General features: G+C 39.8%; 1 long non-coding RNA gene across 2 annotated transcripts; it reads right to left on the reverse strand.

Moving 5' to 3' along the window:
- Positions 1–838: 838 nt before the first annotated feature.
- Positions 839–19239, reverse strand: LOC122551506. 2 transcript variants are annotated; one of them, XR_006312118.1, is made up of 4 exons: positions 18983–19239; positions 16423–16487; positions 16105–16139; positions 839–916 (listed from the first exon to the last, which is right to left on the reverse strand). It is a non-coding gene; the product is annotated as an uncharacterized LOC122551506 (long non-coding RNA). The 2 variants fall into 2 exon arrangements; XR_006312117.1 differs by lacking the exon at positions 16105–16139 and having other exon boundaries at positions 840–916.
- Between the last annotated feature and the right edge of the window lie 2574 nt (positions 19240–21813).

The following is a 21813-nucleotide window of genomic DNA, read 5'->3' on the forward strand; positions in this document are numbered from 1 at the left end:
GTTCATTATTTACAAAAGGGGATTGGAACAGGGTGCTGGTGGGTCTCATGGCTGCTGAATGAGTGGGAAGAGAAGTTTTGTAAGAAGGCCTGTGAGTGTATGGGGTAGAGAAGGTTGATTATAAGTTTAGATCAGAGTGGTGTTGGAAAAGCACAGCAGGTCAGGCAGCATCTGAGGAGCAGGAAAATCGACGTTTCGGGCAAAAACTCTTCATCAGGAACAGAGCCCTCTATTCCTGATGAAGGGCTTTTGCCCGAAACATCGATTTTCCTGCTCTTCAAATGCTGCCTGACCTGCTGTGCTTTTCCAGCACCACTTTGATCTAAACTCTGGTTTCCAGCATCTGCAGTCCTCACTTTTGCCAAGGTTGATTATAATATGTGTAGCTATGTGAAGCTAAATCAATAGTATCTGTTTGATAGTTTACCTGAGAAATTGTTCGCAATACATTCTATACATAATCAGTTACCGGGGGGTATTCAACTAAAAACGCGAGACTTAGTTCATCATTTATCACACAGAGACACATCAGTTCAGCTATGTCCATGCTCTTATATTGAGAGGTTTATTTAAGTTAAGAAACACATCTTATTCATAGATTCCAAGATTTAATATCATATGTATGTATGTGTGCAATCTTTTGTATTTTGCAGTATCTTATCATTCGAAAGAAGTCAACACAAATACAGAAGGCAATGTTCTAATTTCACATCATCCTCTCATTAAAGACTGAAGAAGGAAAGGAGTCCTTTAAAATGGAAAAGTAGCTGCCAAAAATCAAAATAAAAACTTCAAAACTGTATCACGAAAAGTCCTTGAAGGAAGTTATATACTTTGATCCTTGAACCAGAGAGAATATTGAGCCTGATGTATAAAAAAATTGATGTTGGCTTGAAAACTATAATCAAGCTGATAACTGATGTGCAAAAGAGAGAAAATAAAAATTAATACAGCAATTCTTCATTATACTTGTGATATACCCTAGCAAAGTTATAATTACACAGTGTATAATCACATAAATATAAGTGAAATGACAAAATTATCAATATTGTACTGTATAATTTTACAGATCATTGTCAAGGGTTATGCTACTCAAAATATGTTCTCTTTTCTTTTTCCTGGAGATTAAAGAAATGGTTTGTGCAGGTAGGAGGAACAGAATGTCTTCTTCATTAAGCCACAAAGGATGAAGCTTACTGTGAAACAGAAAACAACATTCTGCCAAGTAGTTCCCTGAAGCTGTCGAGCTACCAGATGTCAGGTTTTCACATTGATATGAATGCTCGAAATGGACAGTGCCAGTTAGAAATGAACTGGGAATATGCTGAGGCAGCATATTACTAATGAACTGATGTCTCTGTGTCAATCACAAGAAAAAGATCTATCACTGCCATTGAGAAAGTTTAAAATGTGTCTGAAAGGATAGACATTAGATCCAAAACGTAATTAGAATTTAAGTGAATACATTCAGCCTATGCCAGTGCAGTTGTAATTAATTTGATGAAATGTTGACTGTTACCTTCGGCATTTAACTTCACAATGGGAATTTATTTTAGGTCAAATAAATCTACTATCAAAGGAGGTGAAATATCTACTTTAATTAAGGAAAGAAACTAAATTAGATGTACTTTAATGGAATTTCTAAGCAACACAGGCAAGATTTCCAAACCACGAAAAACACTTAACTAATGCTTCAATCCTGACACAATTATTGGTGCATTTAAATGACCACAGTCATCGCTTTCCTTTTAGAAGGTCTAGGTTGGTACTGGAGCTTGGGGTAAAACTTCCTCTTGAGAACAATTTGTGGCTCTGATACCTCATACGCACTCTGCCTCTGCTATTGTACTCACCTCCCAGTGAGGTTCATGCTCTGTCACTCTGACTATTGCTCGCAATATCTTCCCTCCCTGACTCTGACCAGCTACAGCCTCTCATAACACTAACACTACATGGCCTCTGAAAAGCTTCCTCACTCCCTTGGAGCAACTCAGCACCATCATTCCACTGCCTTAACTAAAATTAACCGGTCATGCCACCTACTGTCATCTCATTCCATCCCTCTACTTTCGTCATGTGGAAGGCAGACCAAAAACAGGCCGTAACAGACATGTAAAGGCATTATGGGTTGCGGAGTGCCCAACAGTTGCTCCTCACCTCCCTCCTCACTCTCTTCTCCCCTGAGGGTAGAATCTTTCCCCTTTCAGAAGATTGAGACCAAACCTGGGCAAATGCCGTGACATCCGTGGCCTTATAACCAAATGACCGTGCCAGGCCCAGTCTGCCCAGCCACTGCCAGTCTCCCATTAACCACACTGTCAGTGTCATTGTTACACACCACTCCTAGCCACTGGCTGTTAAAACGTTGCACTCTTGTGTCTTGGAGGTAGAGCCTGCATCTCTGCTACCTAAGCAGTGAAATGCCCAGCTCTCTCCAGAAGCCAATGCCTCAACCTGTGTGGACAAGGTGTCAGATGAAACATTGGTAAGTTTAGAGAGGCGATGGCCTAGTGGTATTATCACTGAACTGTTAACCCTGAGACCCAAGTCATTTTCTGGGACCCAGGTTCAAATCCCATCAGTACAGACAGTGGAATTTGAGTTCACCTAATGAATTGTGTACATTTTTGGTCACCCTGTTACAGGAAAGACAAAGTTAAACTGGAACGAGTGCAAAGAACATTTACGAGGATGTTGCCAGGACCAGTAGGTCTGAGTTATAGGGAGAGGTTGGCCAGGATAGGATTTTATTCCTTGGAGCAGAATAAGTGGTGACCTTATTGAGGGTTATAAAATCACGAGTGGCATAGATAGGATGAATACATATAGTCTTTCTTCCAGGGATAGGGAATTGAGAACTAAATGGCATAGGTTTAAGGTGAGAGGGGAAAGATTTAAGAAGAATCCGAGGGGCCACTTCTTCATGCACAGAGGGGTGTGTATATGGAATGAGCTGCCAGAGAAAGTGGTTGAGGTAGGTACAGTAGCAACATTTAAAAAACATTTGGATAGGTACATGGACGAGCAGGGTTTAGGGGGACATGGACCAAATGCAAGCAATTGGAACCAACTGGGTGGGCACCATGGTCAGCATGGACCAGTTTGGGCTGAAGGGTCTGTTTCCATGCTGCACTACTCTATGAACTTATGATCTACCATTGTTGATTGTTAGAGAAACCCATTGGCTCATTAATGTCTTTTAGGGAAGAAAACTGCCATCCTTTACCTTGTCTGGCCTACATATGACTCCAGACCCACAGCAATCCCACTCAATCAGGGATAGACAATAAATGCTGGTTTAGCCAGTGATGCCATCATTCTGTGAATGAATAATGAAAAAACATGACCTCCTGCACTTTTCACCAACTTGGATACCGCTATCTCTGTGGGTACATTAAGCCTCAAGAGTATGGCAATACAAACCTAGAGCATGTCACTGTTGTCAATGGCTTGCTAATGATTTGGATATATTTATGTACTTTAGTAGCATGTCTAATTCTCAGTCTCTCTGTGAAGGCCCGACAGGATTGATCCTTGATGAGATATTACTTCATGACCGCAGGTTCCATGGATGGAGGTCTGTGTTGAGAGCTGACTGCATCGTCTGGAAGATGAGAGATCAAGGCGTGTTCAGGGCATTGGATCAAGCAGATACCTTTAACTCGCCTGTACAACAGGTCTATTCTTTCAAGGCCTCCAGGACCAAAAGTGTATCTGGCAATGAGTTGCCTAGCAGTATCAGTGACAGGGTGGTGCAATGCACAGAAGCAGGTAAGGCTTTAGGATGTCCAGGGAATAGGCACTCTGCAAGCCTTTGTCCTGTCCAGTGCATGCGTTTACATGTAATGTTGTTTGCCTTTAAAAGCCTGAACACTGGGTTCTGCAGCCCCCTCACCGACAGGTGGAATCACCTACCCCAGCCAGTCCGAGTCTGGTCACTACCATTTCCTTCCCCATTATGCCCTTAAGATTTCCAGCACGATGGAATGTGTCAGCGAGCATTCCTCAGACATTATATTCAGCCTCACGTTGAATATTTTGGTGAGTTCCCAACATTCCACATTGCAAATTATAAACCCCAGGTCCCCATCCAACCCATCTACATGAACCTGCATCTGCCGTCCTCTTTACACTGCCCCTTCGCCACTGGGTAACCATGCAGGGTGCAGTGTCATTTACAGCCTCCCTTTGAAACTAGGCTGCTGCTGACAGTCCACAACCTGCCCCTCCCACATTACATTCTTCCCAACCATCCTTTACCCTCTTGAAAATCCTGTTGAACTACCCCTCACAATTGTAATGCTTCATTCAACACAGCCTACAGCTATCCCTCCCTCCAGAAAACTACTCTGCCAAGTGTCATTCCCATGGCAATGGCTGCTAAGGGCCCCTCTACCTCTCAACTCCATTTCCCTTTAGTCTCTGTGAATGGAACCAATGGATTGACCATGGTCGACCCCATTATGTGTCACTAACTGGACAACCATCAGATACAAAGTGCATTTCCCTGATCATGTTAGTCCTAACACTCGGACTAGCTTCTCTGGAAAGAGAACACACCATGGCCTTATCCCTGTCTGCAAAGGGATACACCCCTTGACCAAGAACACCCCAAAGGGATGTCTGACTGTGGCCAATCCTCTGGTTTACTCCCCATAGACTTTGAGACATGCCTGCCCCCTATCCTATACCTACCGTGTGTTTGCTGTGGGCACTGATATAGCATATTGCATTACAACACGATGTGTGTTCCCTTTCCTGAAGGCTGCTGAACAGCCATGAACACTGCCTGGTTAATTGGCACAGCAGAGGGAGGGGTGTGGTGAGCATGCAGGTGGGTTCTAAGTGATTGACTGCTCAGAGAGCAAGTTGAACAGCTCTGAGATGTAGCCTGGTCCAATCTGTGAGTCTTTCAATAGCAGTCACCAGAGTGCTGCCTGCAAGTTTGTGCTTCCTGCAAATGGATCAGAGCAAAGCCATGAGAAGTTGGCAAATGCCAATGTCCCTGGACAATGGCTGCATGCCACTGATGGACATTGATCATGGTCTTAGCTGCAGTTTGATTGGGCCTGACATGAAGGTCATTTAGAGTAAACAGCAAGCTGAATCTGCCAGCTACACACTCTGATTTCCAGGTCAATTTTCACCATGTCTACCTTGTTTGGTGAGTTTGAAAAGATAGAAAGCTAACCTTAGTGAGGAACTCACCATGTTGCTTGTGAAAAACATAAATCATGGAGCGAGTTGCTCCTGATCTCAGATGAGCCTCACCAAAATTCTAGCCTCTCCAGAATTCTAGACACGTGTCTCTGCTGCTGATAAAATTAAGCACTAAATGTTTTAAAAGAACTGTACCCAAGCCTACCGATTTTTTAAAAAAAAAATTCATTCATGGAACATGGGGATCACTGTCTGACCAACTTTTATTTCCTGTCCCTAGTAGTTCTTGAGAAGGTGATGGTGAGCTGCCTCCTTGAGCTGCCTCATTGTAGGTAGACCCACAATGCCCTTCAGGAAAGAATTGTATTTCAGAGTTGACGAGTAGAGAACTGATAAGTGAGCTACTTTTGCTAAATCTATGTCAAACCTTGGTTAGACCCTTCCATATTTGTGCAGTGTACTTGTCACTTTATAAAAAGTATATGGAGCCACTGAAGAGGGGGCAGAAAGGATTAGCAAGAATAATATCAAAAATCCATGTGTGTTCTTAGCAGGAAAGAATTGACAAGCCTGGCCATCTTCTGCAACGAAATGAAGGATGAGAAATTACCTTACAGAGGTCTATATGAAAGGTTTTCATGGACTGGATACAGAAGGAATGTTTCCAGTGTGGGAACAAGCATCGAGACAATTAAGATAGTCATCAAGAAATCCAATAGAAACTTAAGAAGTCACCTATTTTCCCAAACAGTGCCAGGAATGTGGAATTTTCTACCACAGGCAATTATTGAAGAAAATGCATTGAGGTTGAATATAGACTAGTACTTGGGAGAGTAAAGAATTTATGGTCCCAATGATAGATTTAGATGAGAAAAGGTGGAAGGAATGTCATAACAAGGCTAAAACAATTAGAGGAGAAAGTGAGTATTGCAGATGCTGGAGATCAGAGTCAAGAGTGTGTTGCTGGAAAAGCACAGCAGGTCAGGCAGCATCTGAGGAGCAGGATAATCGACATTTCAGGCATAAGCCTTTCATTAGGAACGGCTTATGGCCGAAATGTTGATTCTCCTGCTCCTCGGATGCTGCCTGACCTGCTGTACTTTTTCAGCATCACACTCTCAACTCTGAAATTTGCATCCATTTTTTTAAACAGCAGTGCCAAATAGATGATCCACCTCAGCTGCCTCCAGATGTTGCCAGTATCATGGAGGCCAACCTTCCACAAATTTGATTCATTCAACCTTATAGCAAGTAACTAATGAAGGCTTCTGAAACTCCAAAGGCTATGTTTCCTTACAATATTCTAACAATAGTACTGGTTGTAGTCAAACCTGGCATAAAGGAAGATGATTGGTGGAAGTCATGATTGCAAGAGTTTCTCAGTGCCAACCATCTTCAGCTGCTTCATTAATAACCTTCCTACCATCATAGATTTTAATCAATATGTTCAGCATCTTTTGACACATGACATTTGGAGCAGGTAGGACTTGAATTCTGATCTCCTGGTCCAGAGGTAGCGATCCTGCCACTGTGCCTTCCATCCATTATAAGGTCAGAAATGAAGATATTTGCTAAGGAATGTATGATGTTCAGCACCATTCACGATTCTTCAGATATGAAAGGAGACTGTATTAATCTGTGAGACCAGGCAACATACAGGTTTGAGCTGATATGTGGCAAGTAACATCCATGCCAAGCAATGAACTTCTCCAACAATAGAGAATCAAACCATTACACCTTGATGTTCATTGGCTTTCCCACTATCCTAGGGGTTACTTTTGTCTTAGACTTGCCATATAAATAATGTGACTACAGCAGTAGATTAGAGGCTAGGCATTGTACAGCACGTAACTCCCATCTCCTGACTCACAATTCCCATCATTCACAGGACACAAGTCAGACATGTGATGGAATTTTCCCACTTGCCTGGATAAGTGCAGCTCTGACAACATTCAAGAAACTTCACATCATCCAGGACAAAGCAGATTGGTAATTGGCACCATATCGACTGGCTTCAACTTTCATTTCCTAGAGCTTAAATCCACTGTCAAAGCACTGTGTATCATCTGTAAAGTTTACAGCAGAAGTTCACCAAGGCTCCTGTGATAGTACTTTCTAAGCCCACAAGCTCTAACATCAAAAAGAATAAGACCAGCGGATGCCTGGATACATCAGACCTGCCAATTCCCCTTCAAGCCATTCACCATCTTGAATTAGAAATACATTGTCATCCTTTCCCTGTCATTAGTTTAAAATATTGGAACTCCCTTCCTAACAGCACTATGAATATCTACACCTCAAGGACTGCAGTAATTCAAGAAAGCAGCTTATCATCACCTTCTCCAAAATTAATGAGCAATTAATGTTGCTCGAGCCAATGACACCCATAGCCCATGAACAAATGTTAACAGAGTATCATAAACATCAACAAGGACTGACTGAGCTGAATAGCATCTCCCTCTGCTGTATACCTTGTATGTATTACCATTGATGTTGCTTCTTATTTGTTCTGTGAAATTCCCAATTGATTTGTTTGCAAGTCCTGAAAAGATCAGCCCACCCCGTCCAATTATAATTTGATGGATCAATGTCCAAAAAAAAGGAACAAAGTAAGATTTTAGTTCTTATAGGCATTTACCCAGCTTGTGTGAACTGGACAATCCTGACAAAAACAATACTCTCCCTTTCTCTCTAGTTTCAATACTTAAACCAGGCAAACACATTTTCAGCAAAAGGAATGATTCCTGAGTGTTCGCCTGTATTATTTAATTCGATCTGACCCCAGAAATACCGTCAGGATCATCACACTTACAGGCACATGCTAATTATACACCACCCATCTTCATCCCTATGGAGGCTTGACAGGAAATTTATGCTGATGAAATTGACTTTGAACATGAAGATTTTCACATTTACAATTTAGATGACATTATCAATTTTAATCATGTATGTAATTTGCTTTCAGAAAGCTCCCCTTGGTCAATGAACGCAGCAGGTAATTGAGAATGGATCTGAAGAAGTATATTTTCATGACTTTGGATCTGTGAGAAGTGCCTTCCAGAAAGCACTGTTGAGGAAGCATATTAGGTCAAAACTGATTTTTATTTTAAAAGAAGAACCATCAAGATGTCTCAAGCTAATTTTTAAGAGTATCTGTAATCACAATGTGGGTGAGGGCAAATGCAATTTTTTGCAGTTATTTTTTGTTAAAATTACAATCTTTTCAATCTGATTTATCACTCACTGAGGCAAATACATTTGATGTGTGGAAAGTTCATAGTATATTTGTTCTTTGGTATATTTAATATTTTCTAAGACCTTGCCTTGAACATGAAAAATGTCAAAGATGGTTGTCATCTATAAATCCCTTGCGGTCTTATAAACCTGAACTTCTATATTTTGTGGTATATTAAATTCATTAACATGCAGCAAGTGCTTCGGAAAAAAAATCTATTTATATTTTAAGCTTTTAATTCATCTTTTGTACAAAACCATGATTCAAGGACTGAACAAGAGAAACCAAATTGGTAACCTTTATAATTGTATTGATTAAAGATACAGTAATTAAATATTTTTGATGGTGGTTTTCAAATATAATTCTCAAATCTTGCTTCTGCAAGGGTATTTTCATTGAACTATATCTGAATTGCTAATTGTAAGCTGGATATAATTGCTTTAAGTTTGAAATCTCTACATAAGCTAATTTTATTCCACCCAGATAATCTCCAAACATACAGGTGCGAAGTCATAAACTTATTATTCTATATCATTGCATAAAGCTAAATTATATTATTGCTGTGAAATGAAGCAGCTCAATGATCACAGAGATACTATTGCAAAAGTGCTGTTCAGTTCAATTAAAAAAAAATCGCATGACACAATCCCAAACTTAAAATGTTCAGTCAACTCAGAAGAGTAACTAAATCTGCTATACCCAAGAGAATATTGCAAAGATAATTCAAAGGGATTGATTTTAGCTCTGTATTAGTGAATGAGTTTTGACTGGATTCAGCTCATCCAAGGCATATCAAATCGGAGTCCTGGGATCAATCTAACAAATACAAACTACTGCTCAGATATGGGAACAAAGAGGAAATATCTGACTCTGGATCAAAATTTAATATGCAGCTGAGATGGAGTCAAAACTGTATGGATAGGCTCATCTTCATTCTCTAGCCTCTCTGATGCAATTTTGTCAATTTCACACAAGTACCTTTGAGAAATTTTGAGGTGATCACAAAATCACAGAATTATTAGAGTGCATATGAAGGCTTTTCAACCCATTATTCCTCCAAGGAAAACAGTCCTAACTCTCCCAAACCACATTCGTAACCAAAGTTGCTGATCTCTGGAACCATATTTGTAACCTACTTCTGAACTCTCTCCAAAGTCTTCACAAATTTTCAGCAGTGACACCCAGAACTGTGCACAGTGCTCCAGCTGGAATTATACATAAACTCAGCAAAAGCTCCTCCCTCTTGTACTCCGAGCTCCAAATCAATAAAGCTCAGGATATTGTAAGTACTTCTAATCAACTACTATCATAGGGCAAGCCAGACAGAGAACAGCCAGGGAATTCCTAGAGGCATGGCATTCATCCACAAACTCCATCAACAAACACATCGACCTGGACCCAATATACCAACCACTACAGCGGACAGCTGAAACTGACAACCGGAAGCGGCAGGGACAGACCACTATAAACACCGGAGGAAACATCAAAGAAGCGCTTCGCAGGAGGCTCCCAAGTACTGATGATGTCGCCTAGCCAGGGGACGAAACGTTCGCAACAAAAACTTCCAGCTCAGCGAACAGAACCACAACAACGAGCACCCGAGCTACATATCTTCGCACAAAGTATGTCTCTATATTTTTTCATACAAACTGTATCACCTCATACTCCTTGTCACTGAATTTCATTTATCCCCTGTCCACCCACTCCACCAATGTGTCAATGCCCTTTTAAAGTTATACACAATCTACCTCTTAGACTACAATACATTTCAAGTTTTGTTTCATCCACAAACTTTGAAACGGTCCCTTGCACACCAAGGTCGAGCTTATTAATATATATCAGCAAAAGGAAAGATGCCAGTATTATCCTGGAAACTTAACTACAAACCTTCCTCCTGCCCAAAATTAACCTTTGCTCCATTTCCTTGCACTTATGCAATTATACATCCACTTTACTTTTGCCCCTTTCATTCCATGAACTCTTAACATAGCTCACAAGTTTGTTGCATGGTAACACATCAAATGTCTTTTGAAAGTCTCTGTAGATTACATCAACAACATTAGTTTCATCAACTCTCTGTTATATCTTCAAAAAAAACCCAACAAGTTAGTTTCACTCAAGATCCATGCTGATTCTCTTTAATTAAACCACATTTGCCCACCTAACCATTACTTGCAGATCAGAGTGGTGCTGGAAAAGCACAGCAGTTCAGGCAGCATCCGACGAGCATGAAAATCGACATTTCGGTCAAAAGCCCTTCATCAGGAATAGAGGGGGAGCTGGAAAATTGACGTTTCAAGCAAAGGCCCTTCATCAGGAAAAGAGCCGAGGAGCTGGAAAATCGATGTTTCGGGCAAAAGGAATAAAACCGTTACTTCCACCCTGAACTGTTGTTTCTGGATGTCTCCCAACCTCCAAAGTTAAACTAACAGGTCTGTAATGGATGGATTATCCTTACACGTTTCTTTGAACAAAGTCACAAATTTTGCAATTTTCATCCTGTATCACCCCAAGTCAAAGGAATGGTGAAAAATTAGGGACCATGCCTCCACAATTTTCACTCTAACTTACTTCAGTATCTTTGGATACATTTCTCCTAGGCTTACCGCCTTGTCAGTTTTAAGTACAAACAAGCCTATTCAACATCTCCCCCGAGTTTTGAACCCTTTGAGAGACTGAATAGCCTTCTCTGACACATGGGCCTGGGCCTGGGTAACATCTGGTAAAGACAGATGTAAAGTATTCATTACTTTCCTCAGCCATGCCCCCTGCCTCCATGTGAAAACCTTTTTGTTTCTAATTGGTCCTATTCATTTTAGCACTGTGTTCTCAATTATGTACCTCACAAAGATATTTGACTTCCCTTTTATGTCAGCCTTCTTTTGCTTTTCTAGTTTGCAGTTTCATCTGTCTTTGTACCCTTCTGTATTCAGCCTGATTTTCAATTCCCAACCAGACTCCTGTCATTAACTAACTTTTTCTTCTTTACCTTAATTTCCATCTCCTTTTTCTGGGTTTGTTTGCTCTACCTTTTCCTTTTGAGAGAGTATGCCTTGTCTTTGTTGAAACATCTCTTCTTCGAAGGTAGCCCATTGTTCAACAACAGTTACAGAACACCCCTTGTATTCTGTATACTCTGCCCAGCTTCATTCTTGATCCATTGAAGTCAGATTCCCCCTAGTTATTTATGCTTAATAATAGGGGTATGGGTGGGTTTCGCTTCGGCAGGTTGGTGTGGACTTGTTGGGCCGAAGGGCCTGTTTCCACACTGTAATCTAATCTAATCTAATCTAAATCTAAATAGCTTCTCATCGTACTTTTCCATCATCCTAAACATTATGATCACTGTTTCCTAATATCCCCTCACTGATATTTGATCGACTTGGCCCATCTTATTTGGAAGAAGTAATGCTTCTTTTTCTCATGTAACTGAAAGCATACTGCTTTAGAAATTTCTCCGAGACACAATTTATGAATGTTTTATCTTCTCTGACCGTACTCAACTACTGTCCCAGTCTACATTTGGATCATTGAACTTCCCTTATAACTACTGTCTAATGTTTACACCTCTGTAATTTCCTTGCATAGTTTCCAATCAGCCTGCTTTTCTTTTATCAGTCCCTCAAACCCAAGGATGGCTTTCTTCTTCTCCAGGGTTGAACGTTCTAAGGTAACTGACCAATCCAAAGATGGATCCACACACACTGTGCAGGTGGGGAAAATGGTGCTCAGGATGCCCGTGCAATGTTGCTGCTTTTGGTCTTGGTACTTCCCTCCTCCTGGGCCTTTTGAGATGCTCAAGATGGTTGGGAAGCTTCACAGATGCTTCTTTTGAGCAGCCCATGGCGAGACAGTCCCATCAGATGACAAGATTTTTTTTTTCAAATTCTTTAAGAGACCTCCTTGAAATGTTTTCTCTGACAATTGTGACATGAAGAAGTTCAATATAGAGAGTTTGTTTCGGAAGTCTTGTGACAAGCATGAGGACAGTCTGGTCCTCTCAATGCAGTTAATTGATAATATCATTTCCTCAATGCTGGAGATGTTGGCTTCATTAAGAGCACTGATACTTATCCTGCCACTGAATTTGCAAAACTTGCCAGAAGCATTGCTGGTGACATTTCTCCAAGGGCTTGAGATATCTGTTATACATTGTCCATGACTCTGATTCATTCAGATGGGCAAGTAGCATAACTGCCGTGCTTTCCATGAGCATGGTGCTGAGCTTGAGAGCTTTGTCATCAAACCCTCTTTATCAAAGGCTGTGCTGGCATATCAGAAATGATGCTGAAATTCATTGTTGATGTCTGCTTTCCTGAAAGGAAGTTCCAACATTATAAGAATTGAAGCATGTTGTCCAGTGGTTCACTATGAATGTTGATAGTCAGGACACAATGTTATGTGGGAGAAGGATGTTTCACCTAAGATAGATTTTCTTACATGCCTTTGTGAGTGCATTGACAATGGTTTGGAGCCCAACTTTTGAATGTATGCCCATACAAGTCTCATCTGCATTCTGCAGATGAATAAGAGAAGTTGAATAGTCTTGGTTCTGGACTAGAGGCAGTACAAGTTGGACAGTTTCCAGCTAATTCTGTAGAGAAACTCCTTTCAAGCCAAAAGCTCCATCAGTATGGGGTGGACTGTTGAAGCAGGGAAAATGGATTAAGGGAATTGGTGCAATGACACAGCTTTACCTGACATCATTTTCCACACGTATTGAGCACATGGATGGTCTAGTGGTGAGGAGTACAGCTTACATGTTCCTGTGGTGACTAATTTCACCACAGGAAATGACATCACCACAGCAAATGACATCACCAACCCAAGGAAACCTAAACACATAAATAGAAAGCAGTGCTTTATCAGATGCTCACTGATGATGTTACCTAGTGTGGTGAGAAAACATCTGAAAATGAACCTTCCAGCTCAGCGAGCAAACCTACATGCAAAACTTTCCAAATGATCTATATCCTGTTGTATCCTTGGATAACCTTCCTCACTATCCACAACTCCACCAATGTTCATGCAAACTTACTAATCAGACAACCTACATTTTCACTGAAATCATTTATTTATATTTCAAACCAAAGAGATCCCAGCTTTGATCATTATAGAATACCACTGGTCACAGGCTTCCAGTCAGGAAAAATTATCCCAACACAATACCCTCTGCCTTCTATGAACAAGCCAATTTTATATCTAACTTACCAACCCAACATGGATTCCATGCGACATAATCTTCTTGACCAGCTTACAATGAGGGCCTTAATCAGACATTTTAGTAAAGTCCAGATAGGCAACATCCACTGCCCTACTCTCATCAGTCATCATTGCCATTTCCTCAAAAAACTCAATTAAATTTGTGATACAAGACTTCCCCCATATAAAGCCATGCTGACATTTTTTAATAAGTCCATTCTTCTTCAAATACATGAAAAATTGTCTCTAAACATCTTCTCAATAATTTCCCTCCCACTGATGTAAGGCAGACAGACCTATAATTTCCTGGATTATCCTCATCGCCTTTCTCAAACAAAGAAACAACATTAGTAATCTCCTCTCTTACCTCCCTCAGTATTTTGGGATAGTTCCAAACAGGTCCTGGGGACTAATTTAAGTTAATGTTTCACAAGACACCCAAATTCTTCTTAATGTCAACATGCCTCAGAGCATCAACATATCCCTCCCTAAACTTACATTCATCCATGTCCTTCTAAGTAGTGAATACAAATGCAAAAGTACTCATTAAGGATCTCACCCCATTTCCTCTGGTCGCATGCAAAATTTCCCACCCTTGTCCTTGAGTGGACCTACACTTTCATATTCCAGAATATATTGCATCTGCTCTGCAACATCCATGATCCTAACACCATGAGACGACGTATTGTTGTGTAGTAATTATACGACCCTGGAGTAAACTTGCAATAGTATCATGGAACTGGTCCCACTGTGCATAAGTGGATCAATGTTGGTGGAATTATTTAGATTCAGGAGTTATTTAGATTGAAGAATTTATCAAGAGAATCACGTGTACAGAATAGTCTTTCAAGATTGTAAAAGTAAGATTAGGGCATGGTATATCTCAAATGACCATGATAATAGTATTTAGTGTCAATATTGCTGTAAGCACTGCTCTAAAGAAGCATAGGGCTATAAACCATTCTTGCCTTCTCCTTGACCACTCTGTTTTGAACCCAAGCTTTCAGATGTGGGCACAAAACCACACAACAAAACAAAAACGGTGTTAGTGATAGAATCCACTGTCTAACAAAATCTGGCAGCAGTGACAATTAAGAACTAAACCTGAAATTGTGTGAAGAACAACTCAAAATCTTGTCTTTCCAAAAAAAAGTCAGTACAGCTTTAAGACCAAGTAGCAAGCCCTCAGTCCTCGAGCTGAACAGTTGCTGTGAAAGGAAAAATCTCTAAACAGAAAACTCCTGTGAAGAAACCTCCAAGGACAGCTGTGTCAATAAAAACTCTATAGAGCCATCAAAAGGGAAACCAACATTTCAAGGAAAAGAAGTTAGAGGAGTAAAAGCCCAGAGGTTTCAGACAAGGAGACAAATCCAGATAGAGCACTCACGAAAAGTGACCAATCACTGGACACCTAAAGCAGAGTTGATTACTTAGAGGAAAAAGCTAAAAACGGACCTGGCTGGGAAGGGATTTAGCAGTTTGGACTATTCCTTTGCTTGTACATTTGTCAATGAACAAATTTAAAAAAACTTGTTCAGAAACAGGTTGAAGGTACATTGGTTGAAAAAATTGGGAATAAAAATTGTTTCTTGGAATTGGGAGGTTTAGAGTTCTAAGAGTGAAGTCAGTTAAACATTTATTATTTCAATGTTTTGGATGAGAAATGCAGGTTTAATCAAAAACTGAGAAATGTTACTGTATTTGATTGTTGAAAAAAATGACATTGGAATTGTATTTAATGTTGTGCAAAAATAGTGTTTTTGAGAAGCCAAGGCCTAAACGTTATTGTTGACCTAGCCTTCTACTCAACAAGCCTGTGGACCCCTTCTGAGATCTTTCTCAACCTTTTCATCTATCAGCTTGACTGTTTACAATTATTAAAGCTTTCGACACTTGGTTTCGGATTTTGTAGCTTCACATTCTTCCCTTCGAGAATTTTGTAAAGTGGAAAATGTTGCAGGCTGATTAACAGTCTGTTATACCTCATGTGGAGAAGCCTTTATACAGTTATAGCATTTTATGGTCTTCCACATTATGGTTTTTATTATACTCAAAGAGTCATAGAGGTTTTCAGCCCCATCAGATCAACACTAGTCAAAAACAGCCACCTATCTGTTGTTCTCTCATGTATGCAATGAGAAGAAGCAGTCCCACCTATTACAGTTGTGTATCCTGCTAGACGTCCAGTCAGAATGCAAGACTCAATTTATCCATACTGTCTGGAGAAGATTTTAAACTCCGAAACTTCTGACTTAAAGGCATGCTAATGAACATAAATATTCAATTCCAGTCTATATCGAAATTCTGCAAATTTCTGGGAGATGAAGCTACCTGATATTCATTTAGTTAAATTTTATCTTTGAATGAAAGTGGAAACAAACAGAATTGGTGACTCTCCTCTGAGATTTACGTATACAACAAAAACTGCTCTCCAACTCCTGTCACACCTGTCCGACAAACACAGCTGCATAGCAACAATCAGTTGGAATAAATTCAAAAGTACTCACTGTATCAATGGTAACCTTTTCGATCTGTGTTCAAACTGAGAAAAAGATGGAAATAGTGTCGCATGAGTATCTACAACTCACATAAATCAGCCTGAGTAAGAATCCATGCTGGTTCTCAGTGTGGTTCACAGTCTTTATTTTGTCCTTGCAATAAACTGGTGACTCTTATGGCAATGGTCCCAGCAGCACTAACATATTTGTTATGTTGCAACACTCAAGTACAATGATTTAGAGCTGGGAAATCTGCAGAATATAACTGGTCAAAGTTGAATTACATTTAATATGATAAAGTCATAACCTTGAAAATCATTTCCTTACCTTTAGGTTGAAGCATAATTTTTATAGTTTATCTTCTTGGATATCCTTCAAATGTTCCGTGTCTACTATAGGTAATTGAATAAATTGAAAAAGAGTTCAGTTAAATGCCGATCATATTGGACTGAAATGGAAAGCATTCTCTTTTTATTCACAATTTCATTACTTGCAAATATTTTAATGCAACGATCTTTGCAATATTCTTCTGCTGATTCATTTGAAATATTCAGTTGCACTTTGCGTATTGGGAGTTGCACTTTGATGTGAAAAAACCTACATACAATCTAGTTTTATAAAAATGCAATGCTTTTCTTTTAACTAAATCAAACTGCCAAAGGTCAAATTGATTATTTCCATTTATGATACTAATGAATTTGCATAATTATATATCGTTTACAATCACATAATTTCCATGACTATTTACACTTAAACAGTTGTGTTAGAGTATTAAAAACAAATGTTAATAATATTACAGGTGGAACTTTATGCAGTTGAAATGAAAATAAAATGATCAAATTTGAAGATACTAATTCACTATTTACTTTCTACTTGGCACTTTAGCCATTGGTAATTATTCTATTTTCTTTGCGTCAAGCTCATGTTTCACAGTGGGAATGTTTGTTTGGGCAATGAAGGGATGGCCAATGGATGGATGTCATGCAGGTCAGACTGCAATAGAACTGGTCCATTACCATCTACAATCACATTTACATCTCTGCAAACAGAGGTGGATATGCCTGACATTTCCAGAGGATTAATGAAGGTCAAGGGCTCAGTTGAGGCAAAATGTGGAGCCATTTGAGATAAGCTCTGATGATATAAGAAATAATATTAAGAAAATGGGAATTTTATTCAATTAATTCTTCATCCATGTGGAGTAGGAGGACAAGCCATTCATGGTTCAAGGGGATCTAAAAATAAGATCACTGAACTTAATAAGTTTAAAAAGTTTATGACAAAAATAAATGGAATTAAGCTAAACCTCCAAGACCTGATGATCTCTGTCCAAGGTTATTAAAATAAATAGGTAAGAAAATTACAGATTCTTTGTGATAATTTTCCAAAAGACTCGAATTTGAGCAATTATAAGTATTATGCCAGTATTTAGAAGGTCAAGGGAGAGAAATCAGATCAGAAAAGACCTGTCAGTTTAACATAAATTGCTGGGAAATAATACATATTTAACATCAGAAATAGAGTGAATGAGCACTTAAACAAGTATCAGTTAATCAAAGAGATAAATGAGTCAGTAAGGACTTGAGAAGTGTTGGACATGTCTGATGTTAGAATGCCTTAAAATAATTTGAATTGGTCAAAGTACCACCGCATGGTATGTTTAGCATTTTTAACTCTCTGACCAATGTATAAACAAAAACAGGTTAGAAACTCAAAAAGGAATAGTAAACACCCAGGTCAAGAAAAAAACAGACCTGAGAACAGATTTGTTGCCAAGTTACAATGTATCATATGCCACAGTAAAAGCCAAGAAATAGCATGCACACAGTACAATAAACAATGCTTGTCGAACAGAGTTGGAGGCTGAAAGGTTTAGAAATAGATTTAAAAACCTCAATATGTAGCATCATGAAACTGCATCCATGCATTATACTGTAGATAGGCGCATCTGAAGGTAGCCAAGTGAAAGTAGCTGGAAAAGCACAGCAGGTCAGGCAGCATCCGAGGAGCAGGAAAATCGACGTTTGGGGCAAAAGCCCTTTAGAGTAAGAACAATGTCGGTTTGGTTGGTAAACACAGGATCCATGCAACTGTTTAGATCAACTAGAGAGTTGCAATTGTGAATCCATCAGGCCTGGGAAGCAACTGTTATTCTCTTGCAGTCAAAATATTTAAAACACACAACACTTAGTTAGAAGCCCACAGCCATACACCATTCATCCACCTATCCTTGTGACGCCGGTAGTGCCCTTACTGGTGCGAGTCAACCCAACAGTCTAGGCTGCGGCAATCCTTGCTGAGGTAGTATTGGCCATAACTGACCTATTAGTACAGAGCTGTTATTTAATTTTGATTTAAATGTTTGAAGGTCTATGAATGAAAATTATCTGGAACATTTTTTGGCAGTCAACATTTCTTTCAGCATGCCTGTCACAAGGGTGCTTTTGCCTGGCCTTACGTTACTATGTTACAGATGCTACTGATGTGACACTCAAATTGTGGGTAGACTTAAAGATGTCTTTATAGCTATGAAGGATACAGACATATCTTCACCAGCCCCTTAAGGTCCAAGTAATTATATTTGGCAAACTGTAACTGTAATTATTACTATCATGCAATAAGCCTTCTTGTTAGGTAATAGCTGCATTTCTTCTGTAAATCCTTTACCAATCATCATCCAATTGACAAAGCAAAAACAAAGAGGATTGGGTGGCAGAGAACTATGTCAATCAGCACCCATTAACACACACTGGTAGAGGTGACAAATACCAGAAATGGTCATTTTGGAAAATGTCACAAACCTACCTATTCCTTCACTTCCTGTTTTGTCCACCTCTTGCTCATGCCCTTCCTATTTTTCACCATCACCAACTCATGAACTGCTTACCTGATCTCTGGTAGCAAGGTCTGCACTTCACAATTATTGTATTATGGAAGATATAGCAACCCACCAGGAATCAGAGCACATGACTCAGCTATTGTACAGGGGTTCTCCAGAACAGTCCAGGCAACAAAACATTGCTTCAGAACAGGCCAGCCTGAATGACAAGATAAAAGAGTTAGAAACAAATGAATTGATTGAGAAAGTGATAACTCCTACAGAATGGATTAGCAATATTGTAGCAGTGAAACAACCTGGAAATCTGAGAACATGCATTGACCCAAATGATCTAAATAAGGCTCTGAAGGAATCTTACTAATCCATGCCAAACACTGAAGAAATTGTGCCACAACTTGCAAAGGCAGATTCTTCACGATGAATGAGGTAGACACTGGGTCAGTGAAACTGGATGAAAGCAGCAGCTTTCTAACCACATGCTGAGTGCCCTTCGGGAGTTACCAATGGTTCTGCATGCCATTTGATATACCCACATAGTCAGTGTGAGAGCTAATGTTCTTTCTGGAGTGGAAGCTAATGTGGATGATTTGCTAGTTTATGGGTGAGGAAACACAATGGAAGCGACCATTACTGATTCCAATCCAAACTGAATGTGACTGCTTGTCAGAACTCACCAGATGCCCATGATGCTAAGCAAAATAATTTACAATTAAAGAACCCCAAACTCAGGTACATAAGCCATGAATTAACAGGAGAATGTCTTTGCCAGAGCCTGAAAATGTGAGAGCTGTAGAAATGATGCAATGACCATCAGGTGTAAAAGCAGTGCAATAATGTTTGATTTTATCAACTATTTGGCAAAATCCTTGTGCAATTTATCATCAGAGTGTGAACTATTATGCCATTCCATGGCCAAAGACATGAAGTGGCATTGGGGCACGTAACAAGAATTACATTTACAAGAATCACTAATTTCGAGGCTGCAATACAATAAAGTGCTTGATGAAGTCACTCTGCAGTTTGACACCAATGAGACAGGATTTGGAGTAACCCGATGGTAACAAAGACAACAGGGTTGTACTTGCATCCAGAATGTTAACACAAGCTGAACAATACTATGCTCAGATTGAGAAGGAATGCATGGCCATTGTTTCCGCTCGTGTGTATTTTCATCAATACCTACTTGAAAGAGGCAGAATGGCAGCAAGTACGAACACAGGACACTCCAAAGCTTTTTCCTCAAGCTGCAGCTCTCTCTTCCAAAGTATCTTCAAAGAAAGTTACTCTGGTTACAGAGAAACCATCTGGATGTGGCAAACAAGCAAGGGATTCAAATGTACGTTGAAGATATACTGTCACGTAGAGCACTCCCAGTGAAGAAAAGAGAGCATGCTATGACTATGTGAAATTTTCCTCATTCAGCATGAATTACCAGTCCATCATACTCTGTAAATCATCAATACTGCAAATACATTAAATAGAATAGACAAGCATCAAGCTCAAATCAGATAAAGTACCAAACAAGATGTAATTCTCCAAGCTTTGCAAAAGGTAGTGCTGATAGGATAGCGCAAAAGCATTATAACAACACCTATTGCCCTATTGGGCAATCAGAGATTAATTGATTGCCCATGATGGCTTATTGGGCAAAGTAAATAGAGTCTTTTCCTGTAAGGAGAAATGCTAACAGGCATCCATATAAACCCACCAAGTAATTAACTCTGAGGAAGGCAACAGATTTGCTGACCAAATGTGAGCAACTCTTCAAAATCTGATCAGCCAGTGTTGTGCTTGCATTTAATTCCCAAACTAAGTAAGCTAGAGAGCCACTAGTGGTTCATGACATCCCAGACATAATGCAGAAGAAGTTGTAGATTTCTTCAGATTCACAGAAAAAGATTATCATGTTACTAAAGTACTATTCTAATGACTGGGAGGTGGATCAGATGACTTGCTCAGATTGTTGAATACTTGAAAGTATATTTCAGCCATTATTGCCTTCCCAACATTGTGATGAGCAATAATGACACTCAGTTAACAAGTGAAAAATTTAGTCACTTCATAAACACATGGGAAAGATTCAACATCACACACTATCTTCAGACTATACCCAGTCAAATGAAAAGGCTGATGTGGCAGTGAAAATTGTCAAAGGCATCACAAAGAAATGGGAACACACCTACATAACACAAGGAAAGTCTAACATCATGCTGCACCCAAACCACACTTTCAATCGCAAAAAAAAAGCTAATCAAGGTCAAATAGCAGAAAGGTAACTTTCATTTTGACAAGACTGCCAAGAGTTAAGCATTGGAGAGCCAGTCAGGGTACAACCTTCAATGTTCCATCAAGAGTTGGTCAAAGTGGCAATTCCACATATGTGTAGAGCAGTTATCACCTCAATTGCTCAAAGTGGAAGTGAATGATCAGATATGCTATTGCAACAGCAGGCACATATGCACAACAGAGAAATTTGTCCTTAACTGCAGGCAGCTGATCAGGAAGATACAAAATCCATAGATCAACCAACAGACCCACGGTTCCACAGTAAACCAACACAGAGGGGGGTTGAAAATGTGTTGCTGGAAAAGCGCAGCAGGTCAGGCAGCATGCAGGGAACAGGAGAATCGACGTTTCGGGCATAAGCCCTTCTTCAGGAACGTCGATTCTCCTGTTCCCTGGATGTTGCCTGACCTGCTGCGCTTTTCCAGCAACACATTTTCAGCTCTGATCTCCAGCATCTGCAGACCTCACTTTTTTCTCAACACAGAGGGGGAACAACAATAGGTAAACACAGGTAACAACAAATATCAAGAATTACAGTCCTCGTGAAGGAACATCATCCATTTGAACAGACAACAACAACAACCATTAGAAAA

The sequence above is a fragment of the Chiloscyllium plagiosum genome, chromosome 1 (assembly GCF_004010195.1).
Source record: "Chiloscyllium plagiosum isolate BGI_BamShark_2017 chromosome 1, ASM401019v2, whole genome shotgun sequence".
Classification (NCBI taxonomy): Eukaryota; Metazoa; Chordata; class Chondrichthyes; order Orectolobiformes; family Hemiscylliidae; genus Chiloscyllium; species Chiloscyllium plagiosum.